Here is a 6,000-nt window from a genome sequence, read left to right on the forward strand (position 1 = left end):
TCAGAGCCTGGAGCCTACTTCGGATTCCATGTCTCCCTCTCTCTGACCCTCCCCTGCTCACGCTGTCTCTCTCTCTCTCTCTCTCTCAGAAAATAAATAAAACGTTAAAAAAATTTTTTAAAGCTTCTATTTTAAAAAAGAGAAAGAGAGATGGCTCACGATTACTAGCAATCCCCTCCCCCAAGCATTTGTCAAGTACTTTTTATTTCTAGACTGCAGAGCAGAGTCTCAGGATCAAGGCCTCACAGGTTAAAGAGGCTCATGGAGCTGAAGAGGGCTCTGGTTTTACCACTGAGAAGAGAACCATAAAAAGAAGTCCTCGTTTCCTAAAAGTTCAGACATGATCATACAGGTTTAATTAGGACCAGCAAGCTGTTTACAGCAAATTATAAACTGTATAAAGCAGACCTCAGTGGACACGCCCAAAGGATGTCCCATGAACCCTTACTTCTCCAAGTCCAGATTCAGCAGATCTGGCTCGGTGAGGTAGGGTGCTGCAATGTCAGCCCGAGGAGTATCCCAGAAGTCCCTTTCCAGAACTTTCCATGACCAAAGGAGATGGCCAAATAGCTCATGCAAGACGTCTGTTTTTCTTTCCTTTTATCCTTAAAACTGGAAGCTAATTGGGGCGCCTGAGTGGCTCAGTCGGTTGAGTGTCTGACTTCGGCTCAGGTCATGATCTCATAGTTCGTGGGTTCGAGCCCCACATTGGGCTCTGTGCAGACAGCTAGCTCAGAGCCTGGAGCCTGCTTTGGATTCTGACTGTCCCCTGTTCACGCTGTTTCTCTCTCTCAGAAAACAAAAACAAAAACAAAAACAAAAAAAAACCCTTGAAGTCAATCTACTATTTTCTTGACTGCTATTCCACCTACCCAGTAGAGACACTTCAGAAACAGGCAAAGCAATACGATATGGTGGGAAGAACATCAACTTTGCAGAATTCTGGCTGAACTTGCTAATTTTTGACCTTGTGTGGAGTTTGTTGACCTCTCTGAATCCCAGTCTCTTCGTCTATAAAATGAGGATAAATAATATCAATCTAATGAGACAGATGTGAAAATTGACTGAGAATATATGGAAAACGGTTGGCATAGAGTCAACACTCAATTAATTGTCGTTACCTTTCCTTTTCCTTCTAGAAAGTGATTGGTCCATCAGTGTTTATGTTGAAGGGGAAAGAAAACAAACTATAAAACTCTTAATGAGCCTTACTTCAAATACAACCCAGTGCAGTTCAGTAATTAGTATGTTAAGTTCTGCTTCAGCTTGGGCTGGACTCCAGTTTTTCGTTGCAGCCTTAGCTCAGGAATTTCCTTCTCTAGAAAGCCTTCACTGCCCACCCCCAGGCTGAGTTAGTGTCCCTCCTGATTAGTCTCGTGGCACCTGTAGCTTATTTCTGTCTTATCATTTACCTTGCAGTCTGCTTCTCACACCAGAATACCTAGCATTGCGCATGGAATTCAGGAGGTATTACAGCATCTTCTCCAAGGCATCACTTTTATCTAATAATAAATGACTTAAAGCAAAGGCTATGCTTTTTTAGCTAAAATATTAAGTTATAAAAGAAATTTCACAATTGCAGAGGGTCCCCAGAGTGGGTTTGTGTGTGTGTGTGTGTGTGTTTATGTCCTTTGCTTTTAGGTCTGCTTTGCAGAAAAGTTGGGAGACATTTATTGCCATATGACAGTGAAATGACATGGGAACTTGTCGGTTTCTTCCACCAGACTGTGAGCTCTGTTAGGGCAGGGGTTGTGCCCCATTCACCTCTGAAATCACAATACATAGGTACGTAGCATGAGGCCAGGCTCCAAGTAGAGGCTCCAGGAATGTGGACCTGAACTCAACTCTCTTCTCCCAGGACTTTGAGAATAATAGAACGTTTCCACTCCAGACAAGAACTTTGAAAGTATATAACTAATAGGACTTCACATTGAGTGCCCATTGGAAAGAAGACAATTCTAGCTGTCCTGACCTTTGTCTTCCCAGCCTGCCTGGGTTGTGAAAATTCAATGAGAAAAGATTCATAAAGTGCCAGGTATTGCACTTAACACATAGAAGGCACATGAAGGGGCACCCGGGTGGCTCAGTTGGTTGAGCATCTGACTCTTGATTTCAGCTCAGGTCATGATCCCAGGGTCGTGGGAATGAGCCCCGCATCAGTGTGGAGCCTGCTCAAGATTCTCTCTTTCTTCTCTCTGCCCCTCTTCCCTACTCACTATTTCTCTCTCAAAAAATAAATAAAGGAAGGAAGATATATGACTTAACTTTCCTCTAAAGTCATATTCTGATTATTAATCTACAAGCTAAGAAATGATTCTGACCTTTGTAATAATTCTAAGCAACTCCAAAAGAACCTGATACCGTGACTCAGCCTGAGACAATGGCTGGGGATTCTTCTGCAACACTCTGGTCCTTCCACCTCAACCTCTAACCTAAAATTCCCATACCATTCCACAGCTTACTTACTGTCTCAGTTGCCTTCACATTAAACGTGAGCTTGTAAGATGGGAATAATTCAAGAAGAAGGTGGAGAGATACAACCACCTGTTAGGAGGTCCAGCCTGCAGAGTCAGGGGCCATTTCAAGCCTTGCCTCACTCAGTAATCTGGTTTACTTTCCCAAATTGGAGGCATATCGTGGTCTTGGTTCTGGAGACAGCCCTGGACAAATGTTGCCAATTTCTAGCAGAGCATGCACTAAGGAGTTGGGGTCCCCAAATGGCTGTGTCCTTCATCCTGTTGGCCTGGGTCCAGGGCAGCTTTACCAGGAAACTAATGAAGATCAAGCTTCAGGGACCCTCACTTTCAAAGGCCCCTGTGAATGCTGAGAGTTGCTGGAATGCTCTGGATTGAGAGAGGGAAGCCAGAGTGCAATCAGGGAGCATTCCTTTGTAACTTTTCTGATAACTTACCTAAAGAGATTTTAGAAGAAGGAGATGTAGAGATCCATGATTCCCATTGTTTGTTGTGATTCTTTCTCCCTGTTCTAAATGACTGCTTGGTTTTATAATTAACTTGGTGTTTGAGATTTTATTGTATGGGCGCCTGGGTGGCTCAGCCAGTTGAGCATCGAACTTCGGCTCAGGTCATGATCTCATGGTTCCTGAGTTTGAGCCCCACATTAGGCTCTATGCTGACAGCTCAGAGCCTGGAGCCTGCTTCGGATTCTGTGTCTCCATCTCTCTCCCCCTCCCCCGCTCACATTCTGTCTCTCTCTCTCTCAAAAATAAACATTAAAAAAAATTTATTGTGGGGCACCTGGATGGCTCAGTTGGTTAAGCGTCCGACTTCAGCTCAGGTCATGATCTCACAGTTTGTGGGTTCGAGACCCACATCGTGCTCTGTGCTGACGGCTAGCTCAGAGCCTGGAGTCTGTTTCAGACTCTGTGGTTCCCTCTCTCTCTGACCCTCCCCCACTCATGTTCTGTCTCTCCCTGTCTCAAAAATAAATAAACCTATAAAAAAATTTTAAAACTTTATTGTATTCTTTTTCTTAAAGAGGGCCCCACAAAACCTGGATCCTATGCTAGATCAGGTTCTTATTCAATTTTTGCCTACTTTTTCTTCAGTGCCTCCTTATCCCACTATTTACCAAAGAGTCACAAGTATGGAAGGAGACTCTGCCAGGGTCTCTGTAGTGATGGCTACATGGAGGATGGAATCACCCTCACTATTTGCTTTCTATTTTGCACCGCAGGCACACACTGGATGCCTTGCACCAATTCCACAAATGCTAGGACCCTCTCACATGGGAAACGCTTCCTTAGAAGTAAAAGATAAGACCTCTATGAGCTGGTTTCTCCCCTGAATCTGAAAACAATTTTGAAATAGTTTTTTTATATTTATTTATTTATGTAATTTTCAGAGAGAGAGAGAGAGAGCATAGGGGGGGTGGGCAGAGAGAGAGAGAGGGAGACACAGAATCTGAAGCAGACTCCAGGCTCTGAGCTGTCAGCACAGAGCCCAATGTGGGGCTTGAACCTGATGACCACGAGATCATGACCTGAGCTGAAGTCAGACGCTTAACTGACTAAGCCACCCAGGTGCCCCATATATTTACTTTTTTTAAATTTTTTTAACGTTTTATTCATTTCTGAGAGAGAGAGAGAGAGAGGGAGACACAGAATCTGAAGCAGACTCCAGGCTCTGAGCTGTCAGCACAGAGCCCAATGTGGGGCTTGAACCTGATGACCACGAGATCATGACCTGAGCTGAAGTCAGACGCTTAACTGACTAAGCCACCCAGGTGCCCCATATATTTACTTTTTAAAAATATATATATTCATTTATTTATTTGAGAGAAAGAGAGAGAGCCAAGCTGGGGAGGGGCAGAGAGAGAGGGAGAGAGAGAGATCCCAAGCAGGCTCCATGCTGTCAGCCTGACACAGGGCTTGTCTCACAAACCTTGAGATCATGACCTGAGCTGAAATCAAGAGTAAGATGCTTAACCAACTGTGCCACCCCTCAATATGCCTACTATTATGCATCAATGAGACTTTGAGTTAGGCTTTGATAAGGGGATAGCTGATTTCTAAATGGAAATGCAGCCCTAAGAATTTACTTAATGAAATGCCGTGGGATTTTTTTCTTTAATGTTTACTTACTTTTAAGAGAGAGACAGAGTATGAGCAGGGGAAGGGCAGAGAGAGGAGGAGACAGGGAGACAGGGAGACAGGGAGACAGGGAGACACAGAATCTGAAGCAGGCTCCAGGGTCCAAGTTAGCAGTACAGAGCCTGACGCAGGGCTCGAACTCACAAACCGTGAGATCATGACCTGAGCCAAAGTCAGACACTTACTGACTGAGCCACCCAGGCTCTCCAAATGCTCTGATTTTTTAATAGGATTTGTTTGTGAGAAAAGGGACTCTGTTCCCAGCGAATCAATGACAATGTTGGCATCTTTTTGTCATTTAAGTTCTAAAGAATCTCTCCAGTTTACTGCCTGGCATAGATGAGGGAAAATAACAATCCAGTGCATGCACTGCTGTGGAAAAGCATGGAGTTTTCACAGTTTGGCTAACCCATAAACACGCTCCAAAGACTCATTGCTTATAGTTATTTCTTGTGTAAACAAGTCAGAAAGATATACATAAACAGTCAATTATTGAGTAATGGGAAAATGCAAGAGTGTTGTAAAAACACGAAGGAGGGAATGCTGGCCCACAGAGAGGCCAGGACAAGAAGGTAAGTCCATGACAGGTTAAGAGGCTAGAGAAATCAACAGGGCTCATGTGTAGGGTCTTGTATGCAGGTTAGTTTGGGCTCTGTTGAGGGATAATGGGAAGCCATGTATGAGTGCTAAGCAGGACCATTCCATGGCCAAATTTATTTTTGAAGAGATCTTTCTACCTGTGGTGTGAGGGATGGGTTAGTGGTAGATGGGGGACAAAATGGAGACAAGGTCAGGAGGCTGGAGGAGGCATGCTTGGAGGTAGGAAACGTCCTGAGGATGGAGAGGAGGGAATAGATCCAAGACAGATCAGAAAATAGATTTGGAAGTCTGTGGTAATTTGGGGTTGTCAGAAGGAGCAGTTGCGGGAGAAGACAGACACATAGGATGACTCCCAGATTTCTCCTTTCCATGACCGGCTGATACCTGCCATTCAATGAAAGAAAGAATACAAGAGAAGAAGCAGGTTGGGTGGTAGGGTGGTAAATTCAGCCAGTGGTAGGTTCAGAATTCCTACACAGAAGAGGTGCAGGGCAGCAGGTTTATGGGATTGGCCTTGAAACTATGTTTACAAAAATAAGCACTTTGGGGACGCTTGGGTGGCTCAGTTGGTTAAGCTTACAACTCTTGATTTCAGCTCAGGTCATGATCTCCCCCCCCACCCCTCTGCCACTCTCTCTCTCATACACACACTCTCTCTCTCAAAATAAATAAATAAAATTAAACAAAACAAAACAAAAATCTGGATACATCAACCTGAGGATCAGAAGAGAGCCTTACATGTAAGATGTTGATGTCTAAGGGTTCAGAAAAGTAGTTGATGACCTTAA

This window comes from Hyaena hyaena, unplaced genomic scaffold (assembly GCF_003009895.1).
Source record: "Hyaena hyaena isolate Hyena2069 unplaced genomic scaffold, ASM300989v1 scaffold_78, whole genome shotgun sequence".
Taxonomy (NCBI): domain Eukaryota; kingdom Metazoa; phylum Chordata; class Mammalia; order Carnivora; family Hyaenidae; genus Hyaena; species Hyaena hyaena.